Genomic DNA, 13,546 nt, shown 5'->3' with positions numbered 1-13,546 from the left:
AAATCTTGTCTGATCAAGTGCTCAATATCTCTATGTGTCCTACTTGCTTTTCTGCTCAACACCAGTCATTCCTCTTTAATTATATACTAGTAGTTCCTGCTCCTCTGCTTTTGGTTAGTTTACTATGGGACCTACATTAACCAAATAATGTGGGAATCACCATCTACTAATATTGTTCATGCTGTCCTGCATGCTTTAGCTTTCCAGCAAAAGCATCTACTGCCCAGGATGGCTACCTCCTTCTTCACCAGTACTGCCTCTGATGTAAGTCTTTACTCTGCCAATGTGGGCCACAGGTGGATGCCTTCCTACGAATCCAATCAGCAGGATAATGTGCTAGCACGAGAGTGGACCTTAATGACAAAGGGCCCTGCTTGGCAGTCACCCCATTAACTGTGATTTGATTGTTCTGCCCCAACAGAACATGTCTTCAAAACCACAGACGGCACCAGCCCAACCTAAAACAGGTAGAGAAAATGGTCATGTTAGATTCATACATTTTCAAAATATTAAATTTGATATAAAAATATAAAAATGAGATAGTATTGAGATTGTTACTAGCTTCCTAGAAAAGCACTAACTGTGTTTTTGGAAAAATAGACTAAGGTCAGAGCACATAAGACAATCGTGATAACCAGTCAAGGAAGATAATCTAATCATTTCCTTTGAAATTCAGCATAAATCAACATTTCTTTTAAGTATAAGATCCTTGGCTTTTATCTTCCATATATAACCAAGGCAGCCTTTGATATTTATGTGACTCTATACAACTGTTGATAAATATGACATAAAATTGGCTCAATATAAGCTAGTTCAATATTTTAAAACTTAATTGTACCTTGGATACACTTTATGATCATGAGTATATCACCAAGATACTTTCTACCAATGAAGATAAAGGCACAGCACACTATGTCTTACTGGCAACTATATATATATTAATTTTTGTATTTTTGTTTTCTAATTGACAGTTGATATTTATATGCTGAAATATCAACATACTGCTTGTTTTTCCTTAATAATCTCTCAACTTTAAACACCACTGAAAGAGAACAACATATGCTGAGTGTAGTTAAATAAAATCATGACTTTATATTTTTTATTTTATTGTGGTTTTTAAAGAAAGTTGTTTTCCATGGGTCATAGATTATACATAATAAATAAAACTTTACAAAAACAGAGAAAGTATAAAAAAATAATTTCCTACTCAGGATGAAGTTAATCCCTAGTTCAGTTTAATCACTTCCTCTATTAATCAGAGAATGCTTAATAAACCACCCCAAATTAAGGAAGTTAATTCTAAAATCAAGAGGCTTCTCTCAAAGCATCCTGCATATATGGACACCCATAACTACTAGTTAAAAGCAAAGCAATGGATCCAATCATAGGTACATAAGGAAAAAGGTGCTATTTCAGTGATGACCAAAATGTGAACAAGGATTTTTCACAATGAGTAGATTAAAGTGTTTATCTCTGTGCTAAGCTACTTCTAAGCTAGTAGGAGACATCAGTAATAGTTCACACTTGTGAAGAGGTTACTGTGTGCTAGACACTTTCCTAAGAGCTTTATATGTATGTATTCATTTAATCCTCAGAACAAGCCTATAAAGTAAGTACTATTATTTTCTCCATTTTACAGATGAGGAAACTGAGGCAAGAGAGGTCAAGTAACTTGCCCAAGGCAGAAGGTAATGGTAATCACTGTGTTCTACTTCTGTCAATAATGATCATTATATCTGAGGTCCATGTTTAATTTAAAGCTATGTGGCGGTCTCTCAGGCTATAAAATGGTAGAAGTGAAGCAATTTAAAATTATTTAGCACATGGCTCTAGAACTCCAGTGCAGGGAGGAGGTTTGGAAAGACTGTGAAGCCTCAACATTTTGTGGATAGGTACACTTTTCTGGGAAAAAGAATATGAACCATTACTTCTGGTCCAAATATGTCAGTTGAGAGATTAAAAAAAAATAAAGCAATGCATGTAAATGTTACATATTATAAGCAAACTAGAGGTCCGGTGCACCGTTTGTTTGATTTGCATATTAGGGTTTTATTATATAGGATGGTAGAAGAACCAAGCCTAGAAACCAGGTTCCTTTCATTATCCTCTCAGTGCTAACCTCAGTTGTCTAGCATTTGAGGCAGAAGAAACTGGAGTGTACAGAGAAATGATCTGTACCTCTCTGCCTGGCTCCCACAACTCAGTAAAGCAGAGCAATGTCCACCGATACAAACAGAACAGAAACTCTAGTGGAGTCTATTCCTGGCTACTCAGGGTTAATGGGAAAAAGTTGGGATACATTAAAGACATAAGAAGAAAAAATTGTTTACAAAGTTGATTGATTCATTTATTTAGCAAATACACACACACACACACACACACACACACTTTACTTACTTATTTACTGGTAGCTCTAAAACTTTTATAAATTTAATTATATTTATCTTTGCTCTTTTATGGTAATTTATATTTACCTAGAAATTATCCATTGAGTCAAAAATGTTTAATTTATACATATATATGTATTCATTATAATTATTTTTATTTTATTTTTATTCTATGTTTACATCCCCATTTGTATTTCTAATTTTGTGCATTTGTGGGCTTTCTCATTTAGTAATTAAGTCACATGATACTGATTTATTGTTTTGTTATTTTCTTTGAAAAAAAAACTTTTTATTTTATTAGTGTCTCTCTTTTGTTAATGTTGGTTTTGTTTTTATCAATTTTTCTTTCTGCTTAGATTTTTTTCCTTTTAACCTATTTCCTGAGATAAATGCTAATTTATTTATCATTATTTTACTGTAACATTAGTATTAGTATATGGATTTTCCTCTGAACACTGCTTTATCTATACCCATATGTGCTTATTTTCTGTTAATTAGGTAATAGCTCTTAATTCAAAATGGATTTTAAAAGTTTAAAATTTGTAGGAGATATGATTTTAATTTTTTCTTTCCAATATTAATCTGTAACTCATTACACTCTGATAAAACATAGCCTGACTTTTCTCAAATGTTTTTTGGGCATCAGATTTTTTTCTATGTTATATTAACATTTCTAATTGTATTATTGGACTTTCTAATAATCAACCATTTTAAATAGAGAAGTTTAGCCCTGTAATTACTGCTATAAAATATATGCTTGACCTTAATTCTGTATCTTATTTATATTATTTTTAAAATGTTTACTTTCTTTTCTAATCAGTTGCTTTATTACTATGAGTTTTTCTAATATTTTGAAAGTTGTATCATAGATTATTAATTCTACTGCAGTGTTCCTCAAACGCAGCAGATATGTTAAAAGTACAGATTTTAAGACTCACCCCTCAGTACCAAAAGATTTAGTAGTTCTGGGTTGAGATGCAGGCTATGTATTTTTTAAAGGCCTTTTATAATACTCATCCTGGTGGTCTAATGACCACAACTTGAGTACCCTATTCTAATGCTTAATTTTATGCATTGTAATAAGGTCATAAAGTCCTACTTTTTAATTTGATGATTTTAGAACACCACTTCATATTCTCTAAAAGAAGTATTCTACAAATTTATAAATATTTTGTTCATTTCCTTTTGCCCTCCTCTCTGCTTCTTCTTCACCAGTGGACTTTGGTTAAATTGCTATTGTTAATGGTTCAAATATTTTTCTTTATAGCTTTAAGTAACACATGTACATCTCTATTAGTTTGCCAGCTTAGGCAGTATTGATCCCTCATTGTCTGCTATGAAATTAATCTACCCTGTGTACTCCTACCTCCTCTTTAACATTCAAACCTCTCAGGTTCTGTCATGTTGTTATGTCTATATCATCAAGGTTTACACCATTCCCAATCCTATCTAATAAAAGAGTAATATGCAAATTGACCATGCCTCCGCTGCACCCATAAGCACGCCCACCAGCCACACTCACCAGCCAATCAGGAGTGAATATGTAAATAAACCCAACCAAGATGGCTGCGGCCACGGAGAGCAGGAGGGAGGCTTGGGTTTCCCCGGCAATGGAGGAAGCCAAGCTTTCTGCCTGCCCTTGCCAGCCCAGGCCTCCACTCAATGCTACAAAGTTTCAATAATAAAAGATAAATAAATCCCAACAAAAATGACCGCAGCCACAGAGCTGGAGAGAGCAGGGGGCTTGAGTTGCCCCTGGAGATGGAGGAAGCCAAGCTTTCTGCCTGCCCTGGCTTGCCTTGGCCTCTGCTTAAGGCTACAAAGTTTCAATGATAGAAGATAAACAAATCCCAACAAAAATGGCTGTGGCCACGGAGCGAGCAAGAGGCTTGGCTCCACTCAAGGCTACAAAGTTTCAATTATAGAAGATAAATAAATCCCAGATACCAGGGCCTCCGCTTGGGTCGCCGGGGGGCGTGGCCAGCCTGCAAACCACCACAGGCACCTCGCCCAGGCCACCCCACGCCCCAAGGAAACCCCCACCCTGATCTGGGACACCCTTCAGGGAAAACCAGCTGGCCCCCACCATGCACCAGGCCTCTATCCTATCTAATAAAAGAATAATATGCAAATTGACCGTCACTCCAACACACAAGATGGCCTCCATCATGTGGTCAAAGATGGCCACCACAAGATGGCCAGCAGGGGAGGGCACTTGGGAGGGACCAGGCCTGCAAGGGAGGGCAGTTGGGGGCGATCAAGCCTGCAGGGGAGGGCAGTTAGGGGTGACCAGGCCGGCATAGGAGAGAAGTTGGGGGCGATCAGGCCTGCAGGGAAGGGCAGTTGGGGGGACCCAGGCCTGCAGGGGAGAGCAGTTGAGGGGACCAGGCCTGCAGCGGAGGGCAGTTAGGGGTGACCAGGCCTAAAGGGGAGGGCAGTTAGGGGCAAACAGGCTGGCAGGGGAGCAGTTTGGCATCAATCAGGCTGGCAGGGGAGTGGTTAGGGCAGTGATGGACAACCTTTTGAGCTTGGTGTGTCAAACTTCGCCAAAAAACTGAGCATAACTCAGGTAGTGTGTCACTTTGAGGAAAGAACATTATTTCGCAAATGTTTCATACTCAGGAGCAGTAAATGTTTCATCCTCTGCATGCGGCTGCCTCAGCGGCCACGTGTCATCAGAAATGGCTACACATGTCAGTGCTGACACGCGTGTCATAGGTTCGCCATCACTGGGTTAGGGGGTGATCAGGCTGTCAGGCAGACACAGTTAGGGGCAATCAGGAAGGCAGGCAGGCGAGCAGTTGGGAGCCAGCAGTCCTGGATTGTGAGGGATGTCCAACTGCCTGTTTAGGCCCAATCCTGGTGGGATCGGGCCTAAACGGACAGTCGGACATCCCTCGAGGGGTCCCAGATTGGAGAGGGTGCAGGCTGGGCTGAGGGACATCCCCCCCAACCACCGTGCATGAATTTCGTGCACCGGGCCTCTAGTTTATTCTATAACATTCTTCCCACCCATGCACACTATTTATTCGTAAGTCTATTTTTAAGTTCATTTGAGCTGCACTACATTTACTTCTGATAGCTCCTTTCATATTTTTGGTAGCCTGGATTCATCATTAGACACATTGATTTGTTTTGCTTTGTTTGTTTACTGGAATAGTTCATGGTATGATAATATCTGTATTTTAAATTTTGAGGCAAATCCAGTCTCTCCCTTTCTTGATATTTTTTTCATGTTTTTCATGCTTTTCCTGGGATATATGGAGCCTTTTTCAACATAAAAATACAGGAATATCTTCATTCCAGAAAAAAAATCTTATTTTATCACACATCAAATTATTTTTCCATTTGTTCTATTCTTTTTCTCCTCCACAGATATCAGTTGTTTCTACATTTTCTTTGCCTTCCAAAGGTATAACACAAAATTTTATTTATTCAATTTTAATAGGTAACACTTACATGATTCCAAAATACAAACTATGAAATGATATAAAAAAAAAGAATATCTTTTCAACCTCTGTTCCACCCACCCATTTTTTACACCATCCTCTGACAGGTAATCATTGCTATTCGTTTATTTGCATATCCCAGTAAAAACAAAAGTATATTCTTCATGTATATATTTTTATATTATACACACTGCTCCACATCTTGTATTTTTCAATTAAAATATATATAATGATGGACATCCAATAGTTAATTAATCTAATTCCCTAATGAAAAATATTTAGATTGTTTCCAATATTGCCAATGACAAACAATGCTGTAGTGAATAATTCTGTGCATATGTTATTTTACTAATACACATGTGGATTAAGTTATTAAAACCTGAACACATGGTCAAAGAGCACACTGGTGCAGCAAAAGTAGGTTATAGTTGTGAGTACATGAGATAGAATTTATTCTTATATTATTATTTATCAATAATTGCATTATTTTCCATATGAACAATTGTAAACCTACTTTTGCCCCACCTTGTGTGTACTTATTTTTATAGATATTACAAAATTTATGTCAATTTGAAGTTATTTTTGGCATTTTATGGGTGAAAATACATCTCAGTATATTTCAAATTTGCTCTTATGATGCATATTTTAATCTTTATTTCTCTTATCTATGTGTTGAATATCTATTAATATGTTTAAGAGCCATTTGAATGTTCTGTGCCAGGTTTCCTATTGAGTTGTTGGTCTTATTTTCACGGGCTCTGATTCCCTAAAGAGGTAATATTTTTATCTGAGATATAAGTTGCCTATCATAATTATCATTTTCTCAAATCATTTTAAAACTATTTTTAAAATATTTTTTGTTTGAGTTTTCTTGTCCATAATTCTGGTGGCATTAGTAGCAGTTCTTTCCTTCTGCTATTTTCTAGATCTAATATTGCTTTTAGTTCTATAATAGTTTTATTTTTTTTCTTCCACTTCTTTCCTGTTCTCTCACAGCTAATTTTATTTCTCTGTTGTCTTATCTCTTTTATCTTGTATATTAGAGGCCCAATGTGATGCACGGAATTTGTGCAAAGGGCTCGGCCCCCACCCACTGCGGCTTCCTCTGGAAGGTCCTCTGGTATAATTAGCATATTATGCTTTTATTATTATAGAAGATATAATTTGACCTCTTATCTTATCTTTTTCTTTTTTTAAAATCCTCACCCAAGGAAATGTTTTCATTGATTCAGAGGGGGGGGGGGGGGGGGGGGAGAAACATAGATGTGGGAGAGAAACATCAATAGATTGCCTCCTATACATCCGCGACCAGAGGTCAAACCCACAACCTAGGTATGTGCTCTAACTGGCAATCTAACCCCCAACATTTTTGGTCCATGGGATGATGCTCCAAACAACTAAGTCACCTGGCCAGGGCTTCATCTCTTATTTTAAAGATGCCACAATATCTTCTATTTCTTTTTTTACTATGAAAATGTGTTATTTTCTGGTATAGATGTTGATCTGTTTTCCCTTCTGTTACTTTCGTTTCATAATTAGCTAAGCATGGGCACAATGCTGGTTCCTTTCTGATAATTTATTTCTTATTATTAGGCACACCTTTCTTTATTGTTGAAAGAATGGTGAATCTAATAATAAAAGATGATCCAGATCACAATAATGTATGATGATACTGTCAGAGATAATGTAGGTATACAGGGCAGTTTATCCTACACAATATGATATGCTTTTGTGAGCCATTTGTGGGCTTTTTTTCCAATTGTTTCAGCTAAGCCTGAACTGCCATTTCACTTCTCATTGCTCTCAGTGAGCTGCCCTCAGGAACAACACTTTCTCTCTTCCTGCTTCCTCCTCCCCAGTACATTTTTATTGTTCTTGTTTGTTGTGTTTTCTATTGCCTTATGTCTGCTGTGAAAGGTAGGATAGAGTAATGAAAAGAGAGTCAGACAGACCTGTTTGACCTGGCTCTCTGTCTCTGGGCTCATCATTCAATGTCCCTGAATTTTTCTCATCTGTATAGTGAATGTTATGAGTATGTTATGAGGAAATTACAGGCTATTTACATGAGATCCAATACATAGTATGGGCTTAATAAACGGATTTAAAAACCAAAGATACCATGAAGGGTATATAATATGTAAACCTCTTTGATTTTATCAAATATCAGTTGCCTTATTAAAAGCATATTTTGCTTATTTCCATTTTCTTAATTGGGTTTTGTGACACTGGAGAACTAACATGTTGTGCTTTGTTATTCATGAACCATTTCACTTTATTTTCTAAATTCACCATAGAATCTACTTTTTCTTAAAATCTACTCTTTTGTTGATGTGCATGACTAATCTTATAGTTCCAACAGTTTCTCTATTTCAATTAAGTTTTTGTTAATTAACTTATTTCTTCTCTTATAATATATCCTATTCTTAAACCTTCACAACAGAGACCATATCGCCTCTGTTCACAATGCACTATATTCTGTAAGAACTATACCACTATTAAGTAATGATTTTGCATGTGAATATTATGGATTCCACAGAATGAGCTCTGCCTGAGCTCATTCATAGAAGATCACAGATTATTATATAATATTTATAGAATCCTTTATCATTTTGCAAACATTTCATAATAATGTAACAGAAGTCTTCACAACACTTGTATAGATTCATCTTGTCATTACTTTTGGCAAGAAGAGGAAACAAAGATGGAATGATGAGCCCAGCTGGTGTGGCTCAGTGGTTGAGTGTGTACCTATGAACCAGAAGGTCACGGTTCAATTCCCGATCAGGGCACATGCCTGGGTTGTGGGCTCGATCCTCAGTGGGGGATGTGCAGGAGGTAGTCAATCAATGATTCTCTCTCATCACTGATGTTTCTATCTCTCTCTCCCTCTCTTGAAATCAATAAAAATATATTTTAAAAAAAGATGGAAAGATGAAAACCTGTCAGGTACCACATCCCTCGCCAACAGGAAAAACAGGATCAACAACTCAGTTTCTTAATCTCTGATGTGCCAGTGTTTTGTTGAGCTACAGTTATCTTAGCATCAGAGTAAGAAACATATCTCTTCATTTCCAAGTACTATTATTAGGAAAAGGCCTGCTTGGTATTGAAGAGTAGGTTATCTTTATTTTCAAAATAAATAAAAAAGCAAATCCCAGTGACTCCTGGGACTTGGGGGTGGAGACAGGTAGGAAAACAGCGGGCAGGAAGGAGGTGAAAGAGATAAAAATGGTGGTGGTTGAGTCCTCATGGAAGAAGTATTTGAAAAGCAAGGCCACTGCCTTCCCTCATCTGAGGCTTCCTCTAGGACCCGTAGGGAAGGAAGACATACTGCTGAGTCTTCATTTCGGGAGCAGCAGGAAAAGGCAGTAGCTCCTGAGCCAAATGAACTTGTCCTGACAGCTGTGAGGATATGTGTTTGCGCCACCAGTCCCTTTAGAAAATTATCCCTGAAAATCGTTAATGTTTAGTAAGTCAAAAAATCCCAGCATCAAAGAATAAACAACATGGAGAGAGTAAATAAAGTATAAACTTGATGTGATCTTCCAAGTATTTTTGTGGAAAACACCCTGAGTTGGGATTTAGGAGTCTTTGAGCTTAGTCTCAGCAGTTTTACTATCTAACTGTGTGACTTTAGACAAATGGCTTAACCTCTCTGGACCTCTGATCCTTCATATTTAATATAAAGGGATTGGTTACTAAGTGATGTCTAAGAACTCTTTTGGAAATAAAAATTCTCCAATTTATGACAGTAGTAATTAACATTTGATGGTGCTTTACTATCTACAAATGGCTTCCATGTACATTATCTAATTTGATCCTCATGCCAGTTCCGAGATAGTATTATTATGACTGTGCCCATTTTTAGGGAAGAGATTTAGAAACCACAAAATGGCAGAGTTGGCATTGAACAGATGTTCTCAAGAGGAAAATACCCCTATGGTAAAAGAAGCAGCTGATGCTAACAAGGGTAAGTAACAGCAGACTATTTAGGCTGTGAGCTCTCATTTTAAGGGTGCAACAAAATTTCTGGATGCTGCAGTGGGATAATGCTAATGCACCATGTGGAATGTTATCTGATGATGTATTTATCAAAAAAAACTAATAAAAAGAAAATTAAAAAAAGATACAATAATTGTTACTGCACTACACCCTAATGAATTATTGTGTTCAAGGTTCCTACAAAAAAAAAAGTAATATTATACTCGGCTTATGTTTTAATTGATTTATTAATATTTTATCACAGGAATGTAATTTAAGCTCCTCATGATTTAGATCTCATAAACCTTTAGCATTTTGCAAATTCAAATTCCAATTTAAAGCCAGGGCGAGCAATTAACTTTTCTATCATCTTGTCAGGGGAGAAGGTTCGTGTTTAATTTGAGACAAAGTGACAGAAATATATATACACTGTATGTATTACTCCAATTTAATTTATGAGTCAGCACCATCCACCTTCAAAATGTAGATTTAATAGAAGGGGAGGAAGAAAAGGCCATGCTGTCATTATAGGACTGTGATATCTGTCCTGAATTCTGAATTTCATATATATATATATATATATATATATATATATATATATATATATATCTCCCTGGTTTGTTGAGATACCAGGCTCGATTGATTACAGCCTTATTTCCAATTATTTTGTTTTAAATCCATTTACTAATTGCACATATAGCATATCATCTCATGGATGTCACAGTGAGTTTCTACCCCCTACTTCTACCTCTACTCCTACCCTCTCCTCCTTTCTTAGTTTTATGTAGAGCTGCCTGCCACCCAGGTTAATCCTAAATCTAAACAAGTAAGATGCACTATGGAAAACAATGCCTTCAGATCATTTCTTTATCCCCTTTCTCATTTTCCAAAGTCATCTTTTAAATGCTCCCTACCTAAAACAAACAAGCAAGCGAAACACCTTCCTAAAATTTGATATTTTGATTTACAGGATATACTTGACAAGTTAAAACAGTGGCACTTTCCCATGATCCTTTACAAAATATGTAAGGACAGGATCAGAAGGAATGAGCTCAAACCACAGAAGTCAGGTGTAGTAAAGGGAAGTACTTCCTGTCCTGTCAGTGGTTATTAAACATGGGGACAGGCTGCAGAGAGAGGTTAAGGAATTCTTCCCAGCTCTGTTTCCTATAATTCACCAAAGGCACACAATGCTCTATGCTGATGAGATGAGTTACATGACATCTCCTCCCTGGTTCAATCAAAGGAAAGCAATTTACATCTCAAACCAGTTCTCTCATCAGTGGGACATAAAAACGGCAGAACAGAGGCATGGTAAATGTGCTTATTTATACAGCATCAGCTCAGTTGCCACTGCTGTTTATTATTTTCCTTCACTCCCTCCTCCCCTGTATGGTGGCCATTTTGAAAAGGATGATTTAAATTCTAAAATAAGAAAAAAACACAGGACTAAGAACAATCCAGGACCAAAATTAACTAAGGATTTCTTGTGATTCTGACACTCACTGGCCCTTGTGATGCTAGGCCAATCCCTTTGTCTCATTTAAAAATAAAATCGGATTCCCTTTGCAGACCCTGAGGAGGGAATTAGAAGACGATTAATGGAAAACTCTGGAAGGTAACCTGCCAAATGTGTATTCACTTTCCAGGCATAGAGTGCTGTGCTGCAGAGGTGAATGCAGTGCATTTGTCAAAGAGGAGCTATATTGAATGAGTGTGAGGTCTTCATTCATAAAACAAGCTTATTTTACGAACAGTCTCTATTAATGTCAGCTTGGTTATGTCAGATATTTTACATTTGCACACACAGTGAAAAATTGCCAAAAATGCATTTACTGCACCTGCTTACATGCAGTCATATCCCTAAAAACTGTTGCAGGGAAGGGGGGAAGCTCCCACAGACATGGCTTTTAGGCAGAATGTGGGATTATGGCAGAGGGGGTTTAAATACATGAGGTAAAAATGGTAATCATATTCATCAAGTACACAAAGAAGTAAAAACAAGAAGCTCAAGATAATTCTTTTTAGTGGACTCACTAAATAACAATAACAGCTTGATGAAGAGAACATGATTGTCGAAAGCTTGTCCATTTTACATTTTTCTCTTTACATTGTGCAAGAAAAAGGGAGCACCTGCAGTTTCTACTTGTGGGTTTTTTTCCCCTTCTTCTTCTGGTGTTAAAAGAAATCATGGGACATCAGATTTGCTTTAGGCGATACTAGTCTAATCTCAAGTAGAGTTTCATTTGCGCCCTCCAGGAATACCTGTGCGGAGCAGAGAGGTTCTGCAGCTGGCAAAGTACAGTCTTTGTTCCACACCCTTTTTCTCCATTCAAACATATCAGCCCTTTATCACTTTGGACATTCAGCTAAAACAGACTTCTCTGTCATGATCCTTCTTAGACAAATTATGCCAAGATGTCATGTAATTTCATTACTTGGTGGCATCTACTTTACAACAGACACTAGCCACTACAGCATCACTGTTGTGGTATCCTAATAGTTACAAAAAAAAAATACTATTAACTATACATCGTGGATATTTAAAGTAGATAAGAAAGCCATAAACTTAATTACATTGGAGAGCTGTGTGATCTCACATGAAATTTGAGCTATCATTAAAAATAGAAATTGCATTTACTTAATTCTTCTTACAGTAAACCAGATAATTTCAAACTTTCAAAGTTGTATAATGAGGCAAAACAATATTTAAAAAAACAACAACAGAAAATGTCTAATTTAATAGAAGCATTTTACATGCCAAGAGAAGCATTCCCCCCCCTTTACCTTCCTTTTCCTTGCTCTTTCCTTTCCTCTATCCCTTCTTCTCTTCTTCCCTCCCTCCACCCCCCTCTCTTTCTTAAATTTGGGAGAGAAGGTGGTAAACTTTTAGAAAGAAAATAACACTTGTGTTCCAGAATCCATATGCTTTTATTCCTCAAAGTGCTGATTTAAGGGGAAAGTTTGGATGACTTCTCATGACTTTTTTTTCTTTCTTTCTTAGAGTCTATTTATCTCCTTCAGGGATCAAGCTATTTCCAAACATTCCTATTGTGGCCTCAATACTACACACAGCAGTTTGTGATATACACTAAACAAAGGCAGTCTTTTATACAAGACTGCAATAGCTAGTGAAAAAGTATTATTATTTTCCATTACTTTTAACAGAGTCAGTGACAGGACAGTATGTGCATAAATCAAGCAAGGGTTCAAGCTGCACTTTAAAAGGGCAATGTCACTAATAGACACCATCTCCCCAGCTGTTCTACATGCTAGAATCATGTATGAGGCTTTGAAGACTCTTACAGGCAAAACAGGGTGAGGGTCTAATTCATTTTTCATCTTCCAAAACCAAAGAAGGTACTGGAGAATAATCTGTTTCTACAAGTGTCTGTCACTATGAACACCCAATATACAAAATTCTGAAATAGGATCTGATTATATTGTTTTACAAAATAATTTGCCTTTGGCCTCCTTTGAGGAGATAGCAACTCCAAGTATGTTTAAAATTGTGGTTTAATTTTTTTATCTTCATAACACTTTTTAAGAAAGGTTGCCAGAATATAAGGAATGTCAGTATTTTCAGAACAATCAGATATTTCCAGAAGCAGAACATCATTATGGATTACAGCATTACAACAGACAGCCCTCATATTCACAAATTTAACAATATCAGTTAAACTAATGGGTAGGAGATGCCTCCAGGTGATTGGGAGGGCAGATGCTTTC

General features: G+C 36.8%; 1 protein-coding gene across 13 annotated transcripts in view; it reads right to left on the bottom strand.

The window, feature by feature from the left end:
• Positions 1-13,546, bottom strand: part of ZBTB20 (zinc finger and BTB domain containing 20) — an 899,572-nt gene that overhangs the window by 587,159 nt on the left and 298,867 nt on the right. The window lies entirely within an intron of this gene.

The sequence above is a fragment of the Cnephaeus nilssonii genome (assembly GCF_951640355.1).
Source record: "Cnephaeus nilssonii genome assembly, chromosome: 3".
Taxonomy (NCBI): Eukaryota; Metazoa; Chordata; class Mammalia; order Chiroptera; family Vespertilionidae; genus Cnephaeus; species Cnephaeus nilssonii.
The sequence above is the reverse complement of the archived record's forward strand: the minus strand, read 5'-3'. Positions and strand labels throughout refer to the sequence as shown.